The sequence below is a fragment of the Lepidochelys olivacea genome, assembly GCF_965140295.1.
Source record: "Lepidochelys olivacea isolate rLepOli2 genome assembly, chromosome: 1".
NCBI classification, from domain to species: Eukaryota; Metazoa; Chordata; order Testudines; family Cheloniidae; genus Lepidochelys; species Lepidochelys olivacea.
In genome coordinates this window covers 26,604,536-26,629,569 of record NC_140411.1, presented here as the reverse complement: position 1 = coordinate 26,629,569, position 25,034 = coordinate 26,604,536, and positions in this window count along the sequence as shown.

Genomic DNA, 25,034 nt, shown 5'->3' with positions numbered 1-25,034 from the left:
TTATTAGCTGTGTGTATGGATGTATTAGCAGGAGTGTTGTAAGCAAGACACGAGAAGTAATTCTTCCACTCTATTCCATGCTGATTAGGCCTCAACTGGAGTATTGTGTCCAGTTCTGGGCACCACATTTCAGGAAAGATGTGGACAAACTGGAGAAAGTCCAGAGAAGAGCAACAAAAATGATTACAGGTCTTGGAAACATGACCAATGAGGGAAGATTGAAAAATTGGGTTTGATTAGTCTGGAAAAGAGAAGACTGAGAGGGGACATATAACCGTTTTGAAGTACATAATATATTGTTACAAGGAGGAGGGAGAAAAATTGTTCGTCTTCACCTCTGAGGATAGGACAAGAAGCAATGGGCTTAAATTGCAGCAAGGGCAGTTTAGGGGACTGAACTAGATGACCTCTCAAGGTCTCTTCCAGTTCTATGATTCTATGAATACCATTTTATTTCAATGTGACTGGTTTGGAATGTGAGGATGTGACCGGTCGCTTCCCAGCTTATGGCTGCCCCTGATGCTTAGCCAAAGGCCTTAGCCTAAGAACAAAGCTCAGACTATCCTAGTGAGAGAAGGCCCATACACAGGTGGACTGTGATTTTGATTTTTTTTAATACCTCTATAACTAGCTAAGTGATAAAAATGTACCTAAGTTCTTAAAGTATAGGCCTTTACAGCCAGGCCTGAATATCGATATTTTAACAGTGTTCATATGTTTCTCTTGGTATCTTCAACTTGGTATCTTAACCTTCCCTTCAATTTAGAATCTAATAGAGGGAAATTATTACTGTTTATTTATTTGTCTTATGGCAGCACCTAGCCCCAGGTAGGAGCTGTACAAACACAAAAGAAAAAGACAGTCCCTGCCCTAAAAAGCTTACACTCTAATTATAAGACCAGAGACAACAGGTGGCTACAATAAACAGATGGGAGCAGAAGGAAACAAGGACACAGTACTGATAAGCCAGGTAAGCTGTGGTCTCAGCACACCCGCTGCCTAACCACTGGCAGGCTTTTTGTAGCCGTGATGGGAAAGGAAAGATACGAAGGAGGACAATGTGGTGGCTTAGTGGATGTATACAGGGACATCTTCCCATGGATGAGGGTCAGCATGGGAGAAAGCACAAAGGTGCTTTCTTATATGAAACTAACAAGTAGGCTTGAATGTTTGAAACTAACAAGTAGGCTTGAAGTAGGCACCATTAGCAGGGCATCTCAAAAGCATATGAGAGATAATCAGTGGGATGAAGGCTGAGCCATGAAAGGCCTTGAAAGTGAAGGCAAAACTATAAAGCAGCCAATAAGTCCAGAATAAATGTTATTTTTTCCTAGCCAGGTCACAGGGATATGTTAATTTATAAATTCAAGGATTAATATGTGGGCATTTTTCCTGAGCAAAAACATGCATCTCACACACAGATCTGAACAGAGTCAAACTCAGTCTGAACTGAGCCCATGGTTTAAATAGTCATAGAAACATACTAGTGGATCTATGTTAAATAGCACAAATTTTAGTGTCCCTTTTGGTATTATGCCAACCCATTTCCTAAGCTGTAATTTATGGATTTGATGCACCTTTGCAAATAAGGCTCTTTGTTTCACAAATATGGCCTTATTATTCTTTGAGCCTAATTCCTACCTCCGCCAGCAGTTAAATGTTACCCCTATCTAAAGTTCAGTTCTACAGTAACTAAATGTAATTATATTTCTGCAATTCACTCTATCCCATTATCAGTGAATAAAGACATTACCAAGCTCATGAGCAAGAGCACATCCCTGATAAGTGTTTTTCCCCTATTATTGACAGGTTTCAGAGTAACAGCCATGTTAGTCTGTATCCGCAAAAAGAAAAGGCGTACTTGTGGCACCTTAGAGACTAACCAATTTATTTGAGCATAAGCTTTCATCCGATGAAGTGAGCTGTAGCTCACGAAAGCTTATGCTCAAATAAATTGATTAATCTCTAAGGTGCCACAAGTACTCTTTTTCTTTTTTCCCTATTATTGAGTAACGGAAAATGACTGCTATTCTCATCAACTGAAAGATTTTCTGTCACTTGTCTAACACTAAGGCCTTGGCTACACTTGCGAGTTACAGCGCAATAAAGGAGCCCCAGGAGCACTAGCTCACTACCTGTCCACACTGGCAAGGCACGTAGAGGGCTCTGACTCAGCGGCTACAACGCTGCTGGTACTCCACCTTGGTGAGTGGAATAACGTTTGATGTACCCACACTGGAGTGCCGCGGCACCAGTGTGGACACCCTGGTCCTATAGTGCACTCTGATCGGCCTCCAGAAGTGTCCCACAATGCCTGTGCTACCCACTCTGGGCATCACTTTGAACTCTACTGTCCTGCCCTCAGGTGACCAACCATCAGACCCGCCCTTTAAATTCTCTGGGAATTTTGAAAAATCCCATCCTGTTTGCTCTGCCAGGCATGCAGTGCTCTCAGCGAATCTTTCCAGGTGAACGTGCCTCCATGCACCAGGCAAGCCGCAGTATGGAGCAATGGTGAGTTGCTGGACCTCATCAGTGTTTGGGGGGAGGAAGTGGTCCAGTCCCAGCTGCGCTCCAGCCGTAGGAATTACGATACCCTCAGGCAGATATCAAGGGACATGATGGAAAGGGGCCATGACCGGGACACACTGCAGTGCAGGATTAAAGTGAAGGAGCTGCGGAATGCCTACCGCAAAGCCAGCGAGCCAAACCGCCACTCTAGTGCTGCCCCCGTGACCTGCAATTTCTACAAAGAGCTGGACGTGCTACTTGGGGGCGACCCCACCTCCACTCCGGGGACCACCATGGACACTTCAGAGCCCAGTGCAATAAGGCAGGAGGAGCAAAGCGGGAGCGAGGGTGCTGAGGCGGAGGAAGACACCCCGGAATCCCTAGATGCATGCAGCCAGGAGCTGTTCTCAAGCCAGGAGGAAGGTAGCCAGTAGCGGCAGCCGGTGCTTGGGGAAGGACAAACACCAGAGGAGGTTCCCAGTAAGCGGCTCTTATTTTGGGAAGGAAGTTATTTGGTGCAGGCTCTTGGGGCGAGGAGGGTTAGGGCTGCATGCATGCCTAGATGCAGAATAGGGCATTGATGTGCTCTCTCACATCGCGGTAATCGGCCTCAGTGATCTCTTCACAGGTCTCATCCAGAACTTGGGCAATGTACTTGTGCAGGTTTCTTAGGAGAGCCACTGTGGTCCTTGTCCCAGTCAGAATGGGAAGAGGTGTTCTGTGGGATAGCTGCCCATAATACACCGCTCCCAATGCCACTGCAAGTGCCACAAACGTGGCCACACCAGCGCACTTGCAGCTGTCAGTGTGGACAGACTGCAGCGCTTTCCCTACTGTGCTCTACTAAGGCGGGTTTAACTCACAGCGCTCTACATCTGCAAGTGTAGCCATGTCCTAAGTCTGTTGTGCAGTGTAGACATAAAGATAAAATGTGGTCTTGGAGAGTGACTGATTGATTCATTGTCCATTAAGTCTCAAGTCAAACGTGTGAGGGTAAAACCTTTTAGGTGCTGCCACTGCAAGTGCATCAGATGTCAACAGTGAAATACCAGCAAACCTCTCTCCCCTTTTTAGTCTGTAAACCCAAATGTTAATGCTAAGAATATCATGCATTTCTCTAGTGCCTTTTGTGCAATAATTTCAAAGTACTATCTGCATCTCACTGTACCTGTGAGGTCAGTAAGGGATTTAATACGGAGCACTTCACAACTCACTGACATGTGTCTTCATCTCTGGTGTGGAACACAACATGTGTAACAGCACAAGTCAACAGTTTAAGACAAAAATGAAAAGGAATAATGGATCTAATTGAATCCTGTTTGAGAGACTACTAAATTCTCAGCTCATTGACACCTGTGAAACCCCACTGAAGACAATAGCTTCCAGTTACCCCTGGCCATTATGGAACCATTATTGGTTTTCTAGTTTGTCTTCCACTGAAGCATCAAGTATGCTCTCCTAGCAGCTGGAGGACGCTTGGTTAGATTCACTGGTGGTCTTATTTGATAGAATGGTTCTTACACTGCAAATCGCTCAACACAAATCTGCATTTTTCATTTATTTTCTTTAATATAAATCAACTTACTAAATGGAGTCACTACAAATTAATGTAGCAACATGCTTAATGTCCTCATCCACTTGCATTCTTTGTTTAACAGATTATTATTTATTTATTTACCTATTTATTTGTATTATCATAGCACCTAGGAGCCCCAGTCAGAGACAAGGACCCAGTTGTGCTAGATGCAGTACAAACAGATCAAAAAAGAATCCCTACCCACAAGTCTTACAGTCTAAGTAGAAGAAAAACAGACAACATCTGGATATGGACAGATCAATGGGAGAGTACAAGGAAACAATGAGACAATATTGGACAACATAGAATCATAGCATCGTAGGACTGGAAGGTACCTCAAGAGGTCTTCTAGTCTAGTCCCCTGCACTCAAGGCAGGACTAAGTACAATATTATCTAGACCATCCCTGACCGGTGTTTGTCTAACCTGCTCTTAAAAACCTCCAATGATGGAGATTGCCCAAACTCTCTAGGCAACTTATTCCAGTACTTAACCACTGACAGTTAAGTTTTTCCTAATGTCCACCCTAAACCTTCCTTGCTGAAATTTAAGCCCATTGCTTCTTGTCCTATCCTTAGACATTAACAAGAACAACTTTTCTTCCTCTTTCTTGTAACAACCTTTTATGTGCTTGAAAACTGTTATCATATCCCCTCTGAGTCTTCCCTTTTGTAGACTAAACAAACCCATTTTTTTCAATCTTTTCTCATAGGTCATGTTTTCTAGACCTTTAATCATTTCTGTTGCTCTTCTCTGGCCGTTTTCCAGTTTGTCCACATCTTTCCTGAAATGTGGCACCCAGAACTGGACACAATACTCCAGTTGAGGTCTAATCAGCATGGAGTAGAGTGGAAGAATTACTTCTCGTGTCTTGCTTACAATACTCCTGCTAATACATCCCAGAATTATATTTGCTTTTTTTTTTTTTGGCAACAGCGTTACACTGTTGACTCATATTTAGCTTGTGATCCACTATGACCCCCAGATCCCTTTCCGCAGTACTCCTTCCTTAGCAGTCATTTCCCATTTTGTATGTGTGCAATTGATTGTTCCTTCATAAGTGGAGTACTTTGCATTTGTCCTTATTGAATTTCATCCTATTTACTTCAAACCATTTCTCCAGTTTGTTCAGATCATTTTGAATTTTAATCCTATCCTCCAAAGCACTTGCAACACCTCCCAGCTTGATATGGTCCGCAAACTTCATAAGTGTGCTCTCTATGCCATTCTCTAAATAATTGATGAAGATATTGAACAGAACGAGACTCAAGACCAATCGCTGCTGGACTCCATTTGGTATGCCCTTCCAGCATGACTCTGAACCACTGATAACTCTTCACTGGGAATGGTTTTCCAACTAGTTATGCACTTACTTTATAGTAGCTCCATCTAGGTTGTATTTTCCTAGTTTGTTTATGAGAAGGTCATGTGAGACAGTATCAAAAGCCTTACTAAAGTCAAAATATACCCCATATTCCATTTCCCCCCATCCACAAGGCTTGTTACCCTGTCAAAGAAAGCTGTCAGGTTGTTTTGACGCAATTTGTTTTCTACAAATCCATACTGACTGTTACTTATCACCGTATTATCTTCTAGGTGTTTGCAAATTGATTGTTTAATTATTTGCTCCATTATTTTTCCAGGCAAAAAGTTAAGAAGTTAAGCTGACTGGTCTGTAATTCCCCACGTTGTCCTTATTTCCCTTTTTACAGATGGGCACTATTTTGCCCTTCTCCAGTCCTCTGGAATCTCTCCCATCTTCCATGATTTTTCAAAGATAATCGCTAGTGACTTAGATATCTCCTCAGTCAGCTCCTTGAGTATTTTAGGATATATTTCATCAGGCCTTGGCAACTAGAAGACATCTAACATGTCAAAGTAATTTTTAACTTGTTCTTTCCCTATTTTAGCCTCAGATCCTACCTTATTTTCACTATGTTCTCAACGTTAGACATCCAATTGCTACAAAACTTTTTGGTGAAAACTGAAACAAAAATATTGTTTAGGACTTCTGCCATTTCCACATTTTCTGTTATTGTTTTTCCCCTTCATTGAGTAATGGGCCTACCCTTTCCTTGGTCTTCCTCTTGCTTCTAATGTATTTGTAGAATGTTTTCTTGTTACCCTTTATATCTCTAGCTTGTTTAAGCTGTTTTTGTGTCTTGGCTTTTCTAATTGTATCCCTGCGTGCCTGTGCTGTTTGTTTATATTCATCCTTTGTAATTTGACCTAGTTTCCGCTTTGCGTAAGACTCTTTTTTTTAGTTTCAGATCACTGAAGATCTCCTGGGTAGGTTGTACTACCTCGTACTGGAGTTTACTTCTTGCATAGCATATGGGGTTTATATCTGAAGGATATACGGTAATGTTTCATCGCTTTATTGTATCTGCTGTTTCATTGCAACGTACGGTTAGTAGGGTTATTACATTTCAGACTCATCAACTCTTGATAATGAAGCTAATGTGAGTCCTGTGTAAGTACTGTATTCATTGACCAATACATTTTTCAGAGTCTAGTTGCTAGTCCGTTTATAAAGAAGAGTCTGTTCAGAGAGGCTGGGTTTATTTAGGCTACTGGTGTGCCCATCATGCTGACCAATACTATCTCATTGTTTCCTAACACTCCCTAATGTCTGTCTGTATCCATCTTTTGTCTCTGGTCTCATACTTAGGCTATGTCTACATTACACACTCCTTACAGTGGCATGTAGAGTATATACACTGCATGCCCTCTTAGCACAGGGCATAAATATAAATAGCAGTGTACACAAAGAGGCACTGCTTAGGCCAGTAAAGACCCACCTGAACCTCTATGATGTGTACCCTACATTGCTCTCTACATGCCCAAGCAGTGCTTCCCCCACCTGCACTGCTAAAAATGGTGTCCTGCTGCCTCCCCACTGCCAGAGTCTTTCCCCACCTCAGAGAATAGCTCCGGCGACGGGAAAGGCTCCCAGCTGCCAGAGCTTTTCCCCGCTGCATCCCTCTGAGAGAGCCTTTAACTGACTCATGTAGCTACATGCTGCAGTGCTGACACAGCTTGCTTTTCACTACAGTCTGTATCTATCTACACGTACCCTACACGCCATCGCAAGCGCTGTACAGTGTATACATAGACTCAGATTGTAAGTGGAGACCATCCTTTTGGTCTGTGTTTGTACAGCATCTAGCACAATGAGGCCCAGTCTGTGACTAAGATTCCTGAGTGCAACAATAATACTACTGATAAATGGTAATTAGATATGGAAGGAATCAGGCTGGAAGAAATTTGAGAGTGATTAGATCCAGGATATTAGTTCAGGCTAACCTCAGGGTTGGGGGAGAACATCCTTCCCTCTTCTTCCTGAATTTTTACCCATTTCTATAAATGTACTTCAATATATGCAGTGCTAAATCAAGTGAAAAGCAATATAAGAAAGACTGGGCTACCATGAATCACAGTAGAGCAGATACAAAAACGTCAGCATTTCAGTGAAATTCTTCGTTGCAATTTCAATGAGAAAAACTAAATGTTTCATTTTTTGACCTCCTCTAATCGCTGCACACAATGTGTTCCCAGGTCAAAGCCCATCATGATGTTGAGAGTACAAAATGTAAAGTAAAAGTGGGCTAAGAATTTTAAATTACACATTTTTGAAATACTGGGAGAACTTTCTCATCTCATTGTTTAGGCCCTGCACTCCTGAGCTCTCCAGCCAGGGATGGTGCTGGATCGCACAGAGAAGTAACCTCAGCTGCAACAGGAATAGGAAATGGAAAAATTTCACAAGAAAGCCTGGTCTCAAGAGATTTAGAGACATGCTCTGCATGCGAATTGCAAGTAGTCTAGAGACGCATCCTCAGATTTGGAGCCTTCACCTCTCCAGCTCTTCTGAGCTTCAACCATCTCATTAAATTTCTGAGGAAAAAGTTAATTTAGCAAATATCTGAATTATATTTTCTGAACCAGAATTTTAAGTCCTCCCTTCCTGTTTGCACCCATGATTTTCAGGTGCTAATAACTATAGTAGCTATTGATGCCCTTTGGCTCTCTGATTGTCCTTGCAAATAAATGAGTGGAAGACAACATGATTTCAGGTGCCAAACACCTGCAGGTTCAAAGCCCCTTTTATCTGGAGGCCTAAATATGGATTGAGCTTCCTAGCTTTAGGCAACCAGGTTTGCAAATGTCCCAAATCCTTTGTTACTATGTCCACTTAGCATTACCCCTGTTCTCTTGAGATCCAGTGAGCCTTTCCTTTCCCTACCTCATCCCAATTCCCCGCTTTCCCAAGTCTGGGAGTCAGTGCTGCCAAAGTTAATACAGTTCAATGAAGGGCAGTCATTCCTCTGCCCCATGGTGGCTCCTGTTGTCTCTGCAGCCTTGCCTGGCTTCACAGCCTTTGCTCCTGACAGCCCTGCTAGGCTACCTTGACAGAAGTAGGTGGAACATCCATTCCCTGTGTTGTTGCTGGGATCCTAGTATCTCACACATCCCTGAACTTCTGCAGCACCTACAGCCAATGCAGCCCTGCACAGACTCTGACCCTCAAGTCAAGGCCTAGATATGCTACCCCAGAGGAAGGAGATGGAGCCTCAGACAACATGATTGGGGTGATGTCTGCCCTAATGACTGAGATGGTTTGATCACACTTTGTCAGTGTCAAATCCTTCTCTATCAAATATAGACTGGTCACAGAGCTGGCTTATACGCACCAAGTATGTTCATTAAATGATTGTTGAATACTCTGCCAGGTGTGGCTAAGGTAAGCTTTAACTAAGGTATTTTACGCAGTACCCCCTAGTGGCTGAACAGTGTAATACAGTTTAGCATTCCATTGCATCTCCTCCTTTAAGTTCTACTTTCCTACCATTTACAAAATATACACTATCATCCTAACTTTCAAGTTCAATATGGATAAGTCTGTTAAGTGTCTGATTTTCTAATGAACAGTTTGGTCATCTCGCTGTCCATTAGCTGCAATGATTGATTAATCCATAGCTGCATTAGCTGTGGTCGGTCTGGAATTCTTGAGTCATTGTCTTGTTCTGCATCTACCATCTGTAGAGTTTGCTCTGGTATTTGTTCTTTCTGAAGAACAAACCGTAGATGTCAGTGGTTGTTGAACTCTCCATTGTCAGTTTCAAACACATATGATCTGGGCACTGAATTATTTTTTCTTTATGACAGCTGGAGTTATCCATCCTATTTGACATGAACCCAGTTACTCAGTTCTAGGCCCAGCAATTCTGTAACAGTGACATCTGTTGTAAAAGTGTTCATAAGCTCTTTTAGCCTTTTTATCCAATTTGGCTACTCTCTCCATGCCTGGCCACTTTGGAGACAGATTGTTTTACAAAGTTGGAACACTAGTTCTGAGTTGTCTTCCTTTCAGGAGTTGTGCTGGATTATATCCGGTAACTGCTCTTGGTATTGATCTGTAACTCACAAGAGCAAGGAATGAATCTTCCTTCTGTAAGATTTTCTTGGTTGTATGTACAAGTCTCTCCATTCACTTATGGGTAATGTGGGCTTCTGGTAATATTCTGCTGCTGTGAATTGTGATCTGTTGCCTGTCACTAGTTGTTTTGGAATACCACAATGAGCAAAAAGTGCACTTCAGTTTCTTGATAACACTGCTACATGTTACATCTTTCAAGTGCACTATTTCCATATGATGGACAAATAGCCCATGATGACCTCTGGTTTTGACAAGCTTAATTGTCCATGCAGGCCAAAGCAGTCTCTTGTCAGTTCTTTTGTGTCCTTTAGATACTTGGGCCAGCTGCCTAATGTAATTTAGAGCTTCCTGAAGTTACATGTCTGTTGAGGGTGTTTTTTGTAGCTGGAGTAGTCTCCTTTCTGAAACTCGTCTGTATGTGTCCACAACATCCAAGTATGTCTTTATGTCATTATCAAGCTCACAGGTAGCTGAGTGTAATGCTGGGATCCATGACAGAGTGTTTGCTACTACCAGATATTTCCCAGGAACATACTGAGCAATTGGGTTAAATCGCATTAACCTAGCAATATATGTTGGTATCTCAGCAGTATTTACTCCAGGTCTTTTCGATTGATGAAGGTTACAAATGGTTTATGGTCTGTTATCAGTGCAAATTAATCCAGTTTGTAAAAGCTCACATGCTGATAGGCTTGTTAGACACTCCTTTTCCATCTGTGCGCATCATTTTTCTGCTTCTGTAAGTATGCGAGAGCTGCATGCAGCTGGCTTCCAATCAGAGCCATGTTGCTGAAACTATACATCATCCAAGCTATAGCTGCTTGTATCTGTGCTGATTTGTGGGTTTGTTCACATCGCAGTACTTGAGAACTGGAGCTGTCAAGATAATTTCTTTTACATTTTTAAGCTAATGTCTTGATTTAGCCCCCATAGCCAAGATGTGTTGGACTTTAACAATTCATTCAGTGGGTTTGTCACTGTAGGAAGGTCTTGGAGGTATTGATCAAAGTAATTTCCATCCTCAATATGCACCTCCGTTCTGGTATGTTAGCTGGTGCACTGATTTCTCCAGTTGCTTTTACTTTCTCAGGGCTAGGACTAATTCCGTCTTTGTTTATTGTCTGTCCCAAAAAGTTGATTTGGGGTAGGCAGAAAATTCATTTTTCCTTGTTTAGCTTCAGTCTAGATTGACTGATTAGGCTTAGGACTTCATTGAGGGTTTTGTTGTGTTCTTCTATCAAAGATACATGTATCAGAATATTGCCCATGAATACTGTAACTACATTAGTGTTTGCTCTGCCTTCTTTCTTTGGAAAATTTCTTTGGTAATCCCAACAGGTAATCTCTGAAAGCAAAATCTCCTAAAGGGCATGATAAATGCCACTTTCTGTGGCTCAAGGAATTTGCCTGAGGCATCCAGCTTGGGGAGGAAGTCATCCTGTGTAGAGAAGATATATTTTGCTCTCAAAACTGCTTCATTAAGTCTTTTAAGAGCCACACAGATTCATATTTTCCATTACTCTTTCTAACTGGTATACTTTATGAAGTAATGGGATTGGAATCCTGCAAGGTGTATGTACACTGCATGGTTCAGCATTGTCTCTTAAGGTTATTATTACTGGATCTCCTTTCAAAAGTCCAATATCACCAAATATTCCATCGAGTTGTTCACCTTTCTCACCAGGCCCATCATGGCCGCCACGCTGAAGCTGAGAAGGCTTGTTGTTCTGCGGTCCTTTGATCACATACACTTTGGATGCATAGCTTTTGTCTTTGTAAATTGTTCCTGTGGTGAATGGGCCCCATGCGGTTCAGAATACCTCCAGGGCTAGTAAGAGCTGTCAGCTGACTTCAGCTCTGGGAAGGGCTGAAGGTGATTTTGAAATGACTGTGCCTCAGCTTGAGTGAGTCAATCCAAAAGTCAATAGCTTTGCCATTAATATTCAATTTCACTCTCCAGGCAGGCTCTATGTCGTCACAAGTGATAGATCCCAGAAGCAATGAGTCTTGCTTGTCTGCAATATGAGACAACTCCCTGACTGCTTTGCTGCAGCAAACTAATAAATGCAAAAAATATGGATGTTTTGCATTTATTATACTGTGTGACTCTGGCTGGACATGCATCATCTCTTGTGATATGGCTTTTTCCACACCCTGGGCATGTAAGGTGGAATTTGTCCCTCTTAGCCTGGCAGTTCTCTTGCCTTGACTGAGAGGTTTTATGACACTGACTTTTAACACTCGGGTGTCTGTTTACAGTTTCTAAGCTAGTTTCAGGTTTTTCAAATTTGTCAAATTGCTCTAAGTTTTGCTGTCTCATGAGCTCAGACGGCTTTGCTCTCTGTATCGCTGTGGCTAGGGATAAATCTCTCTTCAGTTGTAGATTCTGTGAAAGGTTTTTATCTCTTAGCCAGATAACTAGCCTGTCTCTGATATTTTCATGTTTTGCATTTCCAAAACCACAGTTTTCAGCCAATGTATGCAGAGCTCTTATCAAACATTCAACATTTTCCCCTGGTTCTCTGGTGAAAACACACTTTTTCATAAACCACATTACTCTGAGGTATAAAGTATGCATCATACATAGCCAGAGCCCTTTCATAGTCATCTTTCTGACTGACTTCAGTGAAGTCAAAAGTTTAAAGATATGCTCTGCTTGCTTTCCCCTAGCTAAATTAAAGAAGATACCTGTATATCTCCAGTTTCTTTGTAAAGTTTGCAAAAAGAAAAGGAGGACTTGTGGCACCTTAGAGACTAACCAATTTATTAGAGCATAAGCTTTCGTGAGCTACAGCTCACTTCCTCAGATGCATATCGTGGAAATATGCATTCCACGATATGCATCTGAGGAAGTGAGCTGTAGCTCACGAAAGCTTATGCTCTAATAAATTGGTTAGTCTCTAAGGTGCCACAAGTCCTCCTTTTCTTTTTTTAAATTTCAGACGAACACGGCTGCTACTCTGAAATTTGTAAAGTTTGTTTGCAGTTCAAAAACCTCCAAAATACTGCTTCCAGTCTGCCCAGTGTGACTGGTTTGTCAAAACTGAAGTTCTCTGAGGCATGGAAGGGTGGCATGTTGATGAGATCCTGCAACCTTCATTGCTGTTTTCCTTTTGTTTCTGTTCTTAGTATAATCTTGACACCATTTCATGTACTTCTGGTACCAGATATGGATTGGTCACCGAGCTTGCTTATACACATCAGATACGTTCATCATAAGGTCCTTTAATGATCTGCCAAGTTTAGCCAATGTTAGCTTTAAATAGGCTACTTTACGCACAGTGCCACCTAGTGGCTCACCAGTATCATACAGTTTAATATTTCATTACAGTCAGTGAGTTTTACAGTCTATGGAAGTGGTCTGCAAACTGTGGAGTGCCCTGCCCTAGTGGGGTGTGTAGGAACATTCTGGGGGCACGCGATGGGGCTAGGGCCAGCCCCCGTGTTGGGGTGGGGAGGGAGTGCCACATTTCCAGCCCTGCTCCGTCCCCAGACGAGCTCTGCCCCCAGCCTCACTCCTCCTCCAACCCTGTTCAGCCCCTAGTCCTGCTCTGCATCCAGGCCCAGCTCCGCCCTCACTCCCTCTCCGCCCCCAGACCAGCCCCACCTGCAGGCCCAGCTCCTCCCCCATCCCCAGTTCCACCCCCACCTCTGTCTTCAGCTCCCGCTCTGCTGCTGAGAAAGCCTTGGCTGTGCAGTAGTGGGGGGAGGCACAGACAGACGCCGCCGTTGGTACGGGAGGGTGCAACTGGGAAAGGCTAAGCACCACTGATGTGTGGGCACTGCTGCATAGCCTTTGCTCCTGAAGCCCAAGGTGGCCAGAAACCCATTTTTCTTCAGTGTTTCATGCATTTGGCTTGTGGCATTTTCTCCCTGTTGTAAATCTCACAAGAGTTACTCATCCATTTAATGTGGCCTCCAGGTTAGACTGGCATCATAGACTCTCTATGGGGCGACCACACAGAAGCTACAGCTGATTTAGAATGCTCCGCCGATTATTGATTGTTTAGTAATGTTAGCCAGAAGAACCATATGTGCCCAGACCTGCACTAGCTCCTTATTTCCATCTAGGCACAGCTTAAGGAGTTGATAGTGATAATTATTAAGCCCTGTGTGGTCTGGGTCCTAGCTACCTTGAGAAACTGCTCCATTCCTCATGCACCTTTACTGCAGCAGGAACCAGCTGACATGATCTTGCTAACAATTCCTGTACATGAAGGATTGCAGTGCAGAAACAGGATGTTTGGGAATTTGTTTCCCTAATTGTTCCAACAAAGCCAGTATCTGTTGACCTTCAGGTCACAAATCAAAGCTCATCTGTTTATACAGCTGTTTCCCCAAGATCGTTATGATGGGATCTATTATTTACCTTCACAGATTGATTTGTGGGTGAGCCTCTTTAGATCCTGGCTGGCCACTAAAGCCCTAATCTTGTAACTGACACCGCCCCAATGGGTCCTATTATGTGCATTGATGGCTTCATTCTGAGTCCATGCCAATGCAAAGATCGGCTTGCGGGATCAGGGCCCACCTTTGTATTGATTTTTACGAATGTTTGTACATGTGCCCAGAGACAAACATGGTGGGTGCTTTGATTTAAATATAAAGTGCTTTTAGATTGTCAGTGAAGGACACATGAGAAAATATTATTAAGAAGTGCATTAGGACTGGTACTGGTTTTGCACACTGATATCACTAAAGCTCTCCCATGATGTCATCCGCAAAATGGCCAGCCACCACACCTACATAACTCATTTAATCTCCCAAGTGCTTTTACGTAATTCCTGCTCAGAGCACCACTGTGAAGTCCCATAAATAATCTCAGTCTCACCATTTTACTGCTCAGGAGGCAGGGAGGGCTCCACAGAGAGAACTAATCTCAGAGCTAGGGTTAGAGTTCAGGAGATCCTGTTTCCACACCTGTGCTTGGACCACAAGATCCCAGTCAGAAGGACTGGTGATGGGGGCCTTTAAAATTTATTTTTGCAACCAAATATATATATATATATATATATATCTTTTATGGGGTGGTGAGGCGGAATTTCCATGGCTCAAGTGGTAGGCAATAGGCGTGGGGTGCCTAACTGCACTTTGTACCTGTCCCATGATGACAAAGGGTTTATCCCTTTCTCCCTTCCCACTAGGTAGATTAGTGGCTGGCAGGTCTGCTTTGGAACTCTCATCAACAAGGCATCGATATCATTCAGTCTGTCCTCAGGGAGGAACTTCCACCCCTAATCCCAGTGAATCAGGTGGGCACTGTGAATATTAGTGATCTCCAAGGCTTTTAAGTCAGTGAGACTCAGACTGAGGCTCACGAGTCGCAAGTAGCTCTTTAATGTGTCTCCTGGGGCTCTTTGCAGCACATGATATTAAAACACTGTGGGATTTAATTAACCAATCAACTAGTCAGGATGCTTTTGCTATATTATTAGCCACTTGTAGTCGATATGTGAGCAGAGTCTGAATGAGCTCTCCCTGGACATCTACTGATGAGCTGTGGAAGAGGACTTCAGGAGCTGATCGCGTTTGCATAGACACGCACCCTGCCTAGGTTTTCAGCATGATGGGATTGCTTGCCCAAATTATCACCTTTGGCTGGTGTTGGATCCCCAGCCTCCTTGTTATTGGGGTAGGACTAATAAAGGGTTATTATTCTTGTTGTGTGAATCAGGGCAGCAGAACTGTGCTTGGCATATCCTGATTGAGGGACTTACCCTCAACTAAATGGCCCTCGCTAGGCAGGGGACATGGGTACTTGAGAGGAGAAGGTACTTGTACCTGGTGGTGTGGGCCCTGCCTAAGGACTCCAGACCCCATATGACCCTTCCTCTCTCCACTGTGTAATAACAGAGCTGATTAAGACTCAATTGAAAGTTTTGTTACACACCACAGAGCTAAAATCACTAACACCTAGGTTTAAGCATCAGATCTGCTTTGGGACAGTGGCTCTGATGCAAGAGACTGTCCAGTGTGTACCAGCAGTGAGGTTCCCCCACTAAAAGCTTAAATTACTGAGAGCTGTATTAAGGGGTGGGACCTGAAGACATCAGGTGGATTGGCAATTGGCTGGTAGGGCAGCTGGTAGAGGGACTGGAGCAGAGCCCTGCACAGAGGTGCAGTGATAGGCAAAGCTGGCAAAGAGGAGTGGAGCACCAATCAGATGGCAGGGAAGCTGGCGAAGAGGAGTGGTGCGTGAGTGCCCGGGCAGTGGAGCGAGTGTGGTGCCTTCTTCAGGGTGGGAGGTGAACTCTGCAGATGCACCTCTGAACTCTGGGTCTGCACTGACCAAGGACAACAACTGTGAGTGCAGTTCAGAGAAGGGACAGGCATGTTAAAGGGACTTTGGTGGCTGGACTTAGGAACCTGAGGGAAAAGGATGCTGCCCAACTTACTCGGGGGTGGGTCTTTTGCTCATGGTTTATGTGTATGAACCCTGTTTGTGGTGTTTTCCCAATTTAATGCCGGGTTACTTCCCTCCTTTTATTAAAAGTTCCTTTGTTACATTCAGACTCTGTGCTTGCAAGAGGGGAAGTACTGCCTCTTAGAGGCACCCAGGGGGTGGTGTGTAATTGTCACAGGTCACTGGGTGGGCACTCGAGCCGGTTTTGTGTTGTATTGTTGAAAAGGAACCCCTAGATACTGAACCCAGCCCTTGTTGCTGCCAACTCTGACTGGCAGAAGGGTTACAGACAAAAAATCAATAATACTTGGTCAGTCATTTTGCTAAGAGGATAATATTACATGAAACAATGCATTCACACAACTGTGTCTCTTTTGGGTAATGTTGATCGCTAATTTGGCTCCTGAACCACTGAGGTCTGAGTATCACTGCTCTAAGTGCACCATGTGGCACTTAGGTTAGAGGCCATTAAGGCAGACCGAGCATCTATATCAATGCTACAGGGCTGCTTCAGAAGGTGCACAAACGTGTTAGTGTCTGTGGTTACAGCAAGGGTTGTGCAGCTCCTGAGGCTTTCTGTCATGGGCATTACCTTGGGCATCCTTACGTTACCATCAATGGGTGTTAAATCAGGCCTTGTGAGAGCTACTGCATCCGTGTTTTGGCCAAGGGTCAAAAGTGTACAATTCCAGAGTTGAGAAGTACCTACCTCTCATACATAAACCCTGCCTGAGGCATCACAGCCTAGCTATGAAATCGGGGAAGGAGGACGAAGTAAGAGCTCTGAATAAAGATTTACTTATGGAAAATAAAATTAGCAGGAGAAACCTAATACCAAGTCAAGGTTAACTGAAAAATATAATTAAACTTCACATTGGCTTTAATAAAATACAGTATTGACTTTGCTCTTTAAAGTAGATTATGCTGTTGACTTTACAGCAGTACAATAAACAAACTGCTAAGCCTTTTACTTGCAGAACAGAAAATTAAAGCTGGTTAAGTCAAGCTAAATAAAAGGAGTTTATTCAGGACTGTATAAATCATCAATAAAAATTCCTAATCACTCTCCTGCAAAAAAGCTAGATTATTTGATCTGCAACAAAACTGGGGCTGTGTCAGCAAGTTGGATGCAAATCAAACACCATTCAGACATCTCAAAAACTCTGGAAGTGTGTGCTCAGAATCTAAAGGAAAGCCAGAAACTCCATGAGGCCTTCTTAAGGTTGTGGAAAAATAAGTTAGACCCGTTTCCTACACTGTGATCTACTTACTGAACCAAGAGTCTATCATCAGCATGATATATCACAGCCAAATCATCACCCCTGGCTTTCTGTTCTTATTCCCCATGTATATTTTAACAAAGCCTTTTTTTGTTTGATGTACATATTCTGTACATAGCACTTAGCTAAATGGCTCATTTTGATGTTTTATCACATTGCATTACCTTTTAATACAAACCCAAATGGCTGCTGAAATAGTCTACGATAATTTAAGGCTTGCCACACACAGCAACACGCCTGGATGCAGTCATTTTTATATACAAAGTCTTATTGTAATGCTTGTGATCAATAACACTTTTCACTCAGGCATGGGGTGAATTTGTGAACTATTAATATTTTATAATCTGGCACCTTAAATCACAGTCTACTCCTACCTCAGTGAAATGCATTTTCCAGACCTGCTCATATCCTATAAATAAGGACTACAAAATAGATACTCTGAAGGAGCTATTAAAGAGTTTCCAAGCAAACTTCCAAAATAACAATACATCATTTAGATACAGTATGAAAAAATGATAATGCTCATTTAAGTCTGTTACCAAAGGCTACACGTTGTTCATAGTGAAATCTCAGTGATCATATATTTACAAGACATGTATAACCACTTTCTTACTATGCAAGGATGTATTAATAGGGGCCCTGATTCTGGAAAGCATTTAAGCACATTTAAATTCTTCCCTCTTTAGGCCAGTCCTTAAATATGTTTGTAGGTGTGTAGCCTTGTGTGGCTGCCCCTCCCTGCCACCTCTTTGCTGTCACACACCTGGAACAGCACTCTGTATAAGGGGAAATTAGTTGTCTCTAGGGCTCCAACCCTCAGGCACAGTAGAGCAGTGAATAGTTCAGGGGCCCAGGCTCTGGGGCAGGGCGGGTCACCAAGCACAGTCTAGGGGGCTCCATTAAGGGGTGAGTGCCCCAACACAGTCAAGGGTGCTCCAGCAAAGGGTGAGTGCTCCAGCAAGCACAGGTCTCCTGGCCTAAGGGGGGGAGGAGTACTGCCACCCCAGGGGAGGTGTAGCGGGGGGGTGGGCCCGCCCAGGGCCCTAACAGAGTGGTCTGCCACTGGGTCAGCAGGGAATCCACCCGCAACACGCTGACCGTGTCTTTGGCAGCACCACAGCCAGATGGTAATCTGGTTCCCCTGGGCTGTTTTCTATACTCCCCCTTGGATGGACCCTTCCAAGGGTCATCCTCCATCTCCCCAGGGTACACTGCGAGCGGCAGTCCCAGCAACTCCTCAGCATCAGGACAGCAGAAGTCTTCTCAGGGAGAACATGTCCATCTCCTTTGGGAGCTGCCTCCCAACTGAGCTACAGGGCCCACCTTTTATACTTCTTGTTCCTGTCCCACCTCTCTGCCTCTGGCATGGAAAGCATGGCCTTCCTGGTTCCGCCTACGAGGGGGCGGCTGGCCACCTCTCACTGTCAATCTCTGAGAGTGGCCATGCCCCTTCTCTACAATGTTCTTATATCCCATTGATCTCAATACTTTATTAGTGAGGAGGAAATAATCTCTGGAGAAACCATGTTGCCACTTTTTTCCTTTTTACCACTGCTCAGTTTCCCAGATGGGAAAAGGTTACAGCAAGGGACTCATTTGTACAGAGTTATGCTGCACTGTGACTCTCCCCATGTCACTCTGCTGGGGTGAGGTTGGGAATAAGGCAGGAGTGTGGCCAGATGATCCATAACTACAGGACACACTGGGCAGAACTTCCTAAGGAAGGGGAGTGCTGCTCAGAGGCTGCATTAGTGGCCATGAAATGGCTGCACTGCTACATGGGGACAGGAAGTAGAAGTTTCTGTCCCTTTTATGAAGAATTGGATATTCCTTGTTTTTCAGGCTTTCCTAAGAGGGTGGGGATAGGCTGAGAGGGAGCTAGACACACAGATCTGAAGGCAGAATTTAACCATCTTTATAGTATTTTCATATTTAACCCCTTACTTGCAGTATAATTCCAGGAGTAAATATACACTTCTCTGTTACATGTCAGCAGCCAAACCTGTGCACTGAAAGACACACAAACGCCTTCTAAACCTGTTGTCAGTAAGAAACGTCACAGGACAACGTCATTCAGACGCAACCATTAAAGTCATTCATAAGTCAATTAATTCATAATTTTTACTGAAAAATAAGGTTTTGAATGTGACGAAAATTGCTGTCCAAGGAGTGTCTGCCCTTGGTGCAGTGAGAGAGCAATTCCCTTCTCGAGGGCCAGACACATATGCAGTCCCTGCTACTGGAAGCCTGTTGGGGGCACAAATCACACCAAATGAGGCAGGGAGAGAAGTGAGGTCATCTGCTCTGAGGCCCCATCCCACTGTGGGAGCCTTCTGGAGCTTCTGCTCAAGACTAAGGATCCACGTGACTTAATGGTGTGTGGCACTTAAAAAAAATAAATCAAGTAACAAATGCAAGTGAAGCTGGGAATATCGCATGGAAAGTCCCATAGATATCCACAGTCCATGGGACTTTCCATGATATGCTATGCAATAGCAGGCCTCATCCTCAGGTGGTGCATATCGGTGTAGCTCCATGGACATCGCTGGAGCTACATCGCTTTATACCAGCTGAGGACTTTGCTCAGCAACCCTATCCATTCAGTGCCTGACCTGAAGGGACTTGGGGTGTGAGGCAAAGGCCACAGAAGTCAATGGAAACCCTCCCATTTACTTCCATGGGTTTCGGAGTAGGCACATTTTAGAGAGAGGGATGGCAAATGCTGATTTCTTTTATTTTGTAACACTAGCCACCCAAATAAATAAAGCCCCCACAGGCCCCCACTGTTTAGTGCTTGAATTAATTGACAATCTTACCTCCTTAGTCAATACTTGTAACAGTTTAACAGATTTTACACCCAGAGAGTTAGCCAATATATTTTTAAAAACTCTGTACATCCCAGTGCAAGTGAAATATGTTTCCATCATTTCAGTGCTGTTATTTTCTTAAAACATTGTTGGGCTTAACATGGAGACTGGCTTCAAAAATCAGGTCATGCCATAGAGGGCTTCAGATATTGGTTTTGGTTGAGTCTTTTTCCATCCAGCTGTGTTTGTGCTTGGGAGTAGTGTTTGAAACCAAGGGTCAACTCTGCAGGCAACTGTGCTGGGAAACGTTAACTGGGCTGGTAAGTGGAGTGGGTTTGAGTGAAATGCCATTCGCAGCTGAGCAGGAATTCTATAGATTGGATAAAACAGTGGGACAAACTGAAAATATTTAATCAGAAAACTTTACAATGGGACTGTTTTCTTTAGGAGATTAATGATTAAAACATTTATGTTTAAAAATGAAGTGATTTCCCCGGGCCTCCTCCCCTATTTAAACAACCCCATTTTAGAAACCTAATTCAAGGGGCTGGATGGGCGAATAGGGGAGCAGCTCTCAAAACGTGAACTCTCCTTCACCTCCTACCCCAGTGCATTGAGGCTGTTCTTGTGTTTGACATTCTCAATGCTTATAGAGTGTACTGAATACCAGTAAATTAGGGCTAGATTGTGACTTGGAGTACATGCCCCAGCAGGGGGTATGGGAGATGCCAGACATCTTAGCCAACCCCAGGGCTTTGGCCGAGGACTTCTCTACAGTTTGAGCTAAATAGACAGGCAAAGGTAGCAAGTGTGGATGGGATCACTTTATAGTGGCTTTAATCTTTCTGGTGACTGATTTAATTTTGTTCATCATTATAACACTGGAATTATAATATTCGATTAAATCAGTGGCCCATCTAGTCTATTGTTGTATTGCTAATAGTAGCCAGTACCAGATGCTTTAAGCAAAGGTTCAAGAAACGAAGCAGTAGACAGTTATGGAACAACTTGAAAAAAAATTCCTAATCCCCATTAGTTAGTCTGGTTTATGCTCTGAAGCATGAGGATTTTTACCCATTCCAATCGGGGAGGTTTTGTTTAAATCAGTACTAATGTAACTCTGAATATTCTCCCTACCCTGTCCATATAGCTGTCCAGCTCTGTTAATTTCCCAGCAAAAATAATATCTTGTGGCAATCATCTCAACAGGCTAACAGAATATTGTGTGAAAGTGCATTTGTCTCTTCAGTGTGTTTGTTTACAAACTGTCTTGACTATGTATGAAAGGACATTGTTTAATTTGGCAAAGAACTAGCACTTACCCCCATGTAGGCCTTAGGGCTCTATCCTGCATGGCATTAAGTGCTCTCAGTCCAGTCAAGGAAAGCACTTAAGCATGTGCTTAAATATAAGCACATAAGGAGTCCCATTCACTTCAGCAGGACTTCTCCAGGGACTTAAAGATGAGCATGTGCTTAAGTGATTTTGCTGGAGCAAGGCCAGAATGCTCCACACCTTGAAGGACTAAGCCCTTATTGCAAACTATCTGGAGCATTTAATATAGGTTTGTACAATGCCTAGCGCAATGGGGTCCCAACCTAACAGACTTACTGGCACTGCCAGAAATCCAAATGATCAATAGTGTGTAATAATATATTTTACTTTACAGGCTCATACTTTAAAAATGTCTAATGCCCTCTTTGCAACAGGCATCAGATACAATCTTATCATCAAATACAGTCCAGATCTCCCATATAATATTAATTGCCAGCTTGTATGTCTTTTTATAGCCTACACATTGTGATTTGGTGATCTGAATTCATTTCCTACTAGACAAATGAATTCAGCAGGAATGTGATTATTTTTAAAGCATCAGGTTTTTGGTTACTGTCGTTAGAGTTTGTGTAACTTTTCTTTTCATTAACATTTCGTATATATTTCCCCCACCAATTGGTAAGGCAGCTGTTTGTTTTTGTTATTTTTATTTTATTTATTTTGGTCAGATTTGCTTCCTTTAAAGTTTGTTTGCAACCCAGAAGTGCATACCTGAGATCTGGAATCTTCTCCATAATTGCTATGAAATACGGGGAGACTTTGTGGTTTCGGTGGGTTTAAACAATATCTCACAGAACAATATTCTCCCTGCTTCTCCCTCCTCCCCAAATGCAAAAACAAACAAAAAAATGGAAAGCTCACTGAAACTTCAGCTAATATAGTATACTCAAAAGAGAATCAGTCAGCAGGTAGGTTTCAGAGTAACAGCCACGTTAGTCTGTATTCGCAAAAAGAAAAGGAGTACTTGTGGCACCTTAGAGACTAACCAATTTATTTGAGCATAAGCTTTCATGAGCTACAGCTCACTTCATCGGATGCATACTAATTTTCAAAAAAGCTCAGCATTTGGCCTAACTTGGCTGCCACTGAAATCCATGGTGAAACTGACCTTGATTTCAGTGGGGAACAGAGTTAGGCCAACAATGAATGTCACCCTAAATGTTCTTAATAGCAGAGGAAGGTTACGACTGTTTAACCATACATTTCTCTCTGGTTTATTTAGAACCTTTTCTACCGTTTGAAGGCCAATACATGGGTTGCTCTCATGGTGTCAGGAACCAGGACATGGGCAGTTGCAACTAGTGGTTGGAGCAGGAGTCGGTAGCTGGGAATAGGAGCCCAGCATCAGAACCGGAGTAAGAAGCCAGATGCTAGAGCCAACGGTTAGAACCATATTCGGAGACCAGATGCCAGAGCTGGGTGTCAGAGACTGTGACTGGAGTCCCAAGGGAGCCAACTGAGGTCACTGAATTAGGGTGAACTGCAAAGTATGGGGCAGACAATCCCCAAAGCTGGTGGATATTCCAATACTTAGATTTACCAAGTCAGCACAACACAGTTTCCTCACTGGTTACCCAGAAACCAACAACACAGTTCCCTTAAAGTAACCCAGCCTCAGGCCTCCGCCCAGATACCCAAGTCAGATATGATGAGGATTACTGAAAATCTTATTCATCATATAAAAAAGTTCTACCAATCCCAAAGGATTGGACACATTACCTCCCCCAGGTTAATGAATATTTCAGATCTTACCCAAATACACACTTACAGACAATTCTTATTAACTAAACTAAAATGTATTTAAAAAGAGAAAAGAGAGAGCGTAGGTTAAAAGATCAGTATACATACAGACATAAGTACAATTCTTGAGATTCAGATTCATAGCAGAGCTGATGAGCTTTGTAGTTGCAATGAGTTCTTTCAGAAATAGTTCATAGGTTATAGTCCAATGTTTGTATTCAGGGCGAGCCAGACAGGACTGGGATCTCAGTCCTTGTGGCTTAGGCTTCCCCTTCATGAAGCCTCAAGCAGATCTGAGATAAACAGGATCAGGACTCAAACCATTTGTTCCCAGTTTCAGGCCCTCTTGTGACAGCTTGGAGTCCTTTGGCGAACAATAGGCACTCATGTGGACTTTGAAGTGGACCCATTTCCTAAGCATCACTGGTAATTATCCACATAGATTAACATAGGCAATTGTCTGTTTTTCCACCATTCACAGATGATTTGTTATACATTCCAAAGAGTGATGAATACAGCGATATCCTATGTTTTCAGTTCATTTAAATGTTAAGATGTTCTTTTGATCTCTGAATTAACAGAATACAGCATAGACAGGGAGTCTTTGATTTCATTGCTGACCTCTACTAATATATACGTAAATACACAAAAACACAAACATTATCTACCCATATGTTTTTAAGGATTAAATCTGAGTCATTTATCCTGCAGGATGCTTAACCCTTTCTGGTCATGTGTCACAGAGACAAAGTTGGGAATTTAAGCCAAGGGTTAGAGCCAGGTTATTTGGAGTGAAACAAGGCAGGAGCAGGGGCAAGGATGGGAACAAGATGGGGCAAGGATGGGAACAAGAAGGCAGGGGATCTATCAATACTTAGAGCAGCCAGCACCCTGCTGATGGTGGTAGTGGTCTTAAGGACAGGTCTGCTGACCCCTCAACCATTCAGGTGGTTGGCCCAATTGTGCTTAATAGATTGCCTGGAGACTAAGATATCACGTAACAGTCTAGCTGCGGGTCCTTGGCCCTGACACATGGCTAGCTTCTGTAACCAGGGAATTTGCTGTCTATATTTAGAGGGGATTATAGTTAAAGCTAAAATTTTGTCATGGATATTTTAGTAAAAGTCACGGACAGGTCATGGGCAATAAATAAAAGTTCATGGAAGTCCATGACCTGTCCCTGACTTTTACTAAAAATATCCATGATAAAATGGGAAGGGGCTGGGCAGCAGAGGGGTGGCTGGGAGCTCCGGGCCCCCCATCACCCAGTGGGTGCGCAGAGCTCCAGGGTTCCCCTTACCCCACAGCGGAGGGGAGCTGCAGGTCCCCCTGCCTCCTCCCCAGCAGTAAGGACCTGTGGGAATTCCCCGGCTGCTGCCGTGGTAGGGAGTTGCTGGGGTCCCCCTGCCCTCCTGTGGCAGAGGAGCACTGTGGGGATCCCCCTGCCCCCGCAATGGTGGCCAGAAGCTACGAGGGTCCCCCTGCCCCACCATGTTGGCAGGGACCTGCTGGGGTCCCCCTGCCCCACAATGGAGGTGGGGAGCTGCTGGGTCCCCCTTCCCCACCCTGTGGTGGCGGGGAGCTGTGCAGATCCCCCTACCCCCCCACCTCCCACAGTGGCCCCCCATCCCCCCCACCTCCCACAGTGGCCGGGAGCTGCAGGGTACCCTGCGGAGTGCCCCCACTGCCCATGGGAGCTTGGGGGCCCACTGCCTCAGGTGGCGGGGATATGTCACAGTTTCCTGCCACTGTGGGAGGCAGGGGGGACCCTGCAGCTCCCTGACACCAGGCTGAAGTCACTAAGTCTTTGGAAGTCACAGATGAGAAGACCTCTAAGTACCCCCAGGGATACACGTATCCTTTGGATGAGAACCAATGCATTACACTATTTCCCTGGCTGAGTATCAATGTGTTGCTGCACAGATGCTGCACAAACAGCTTTT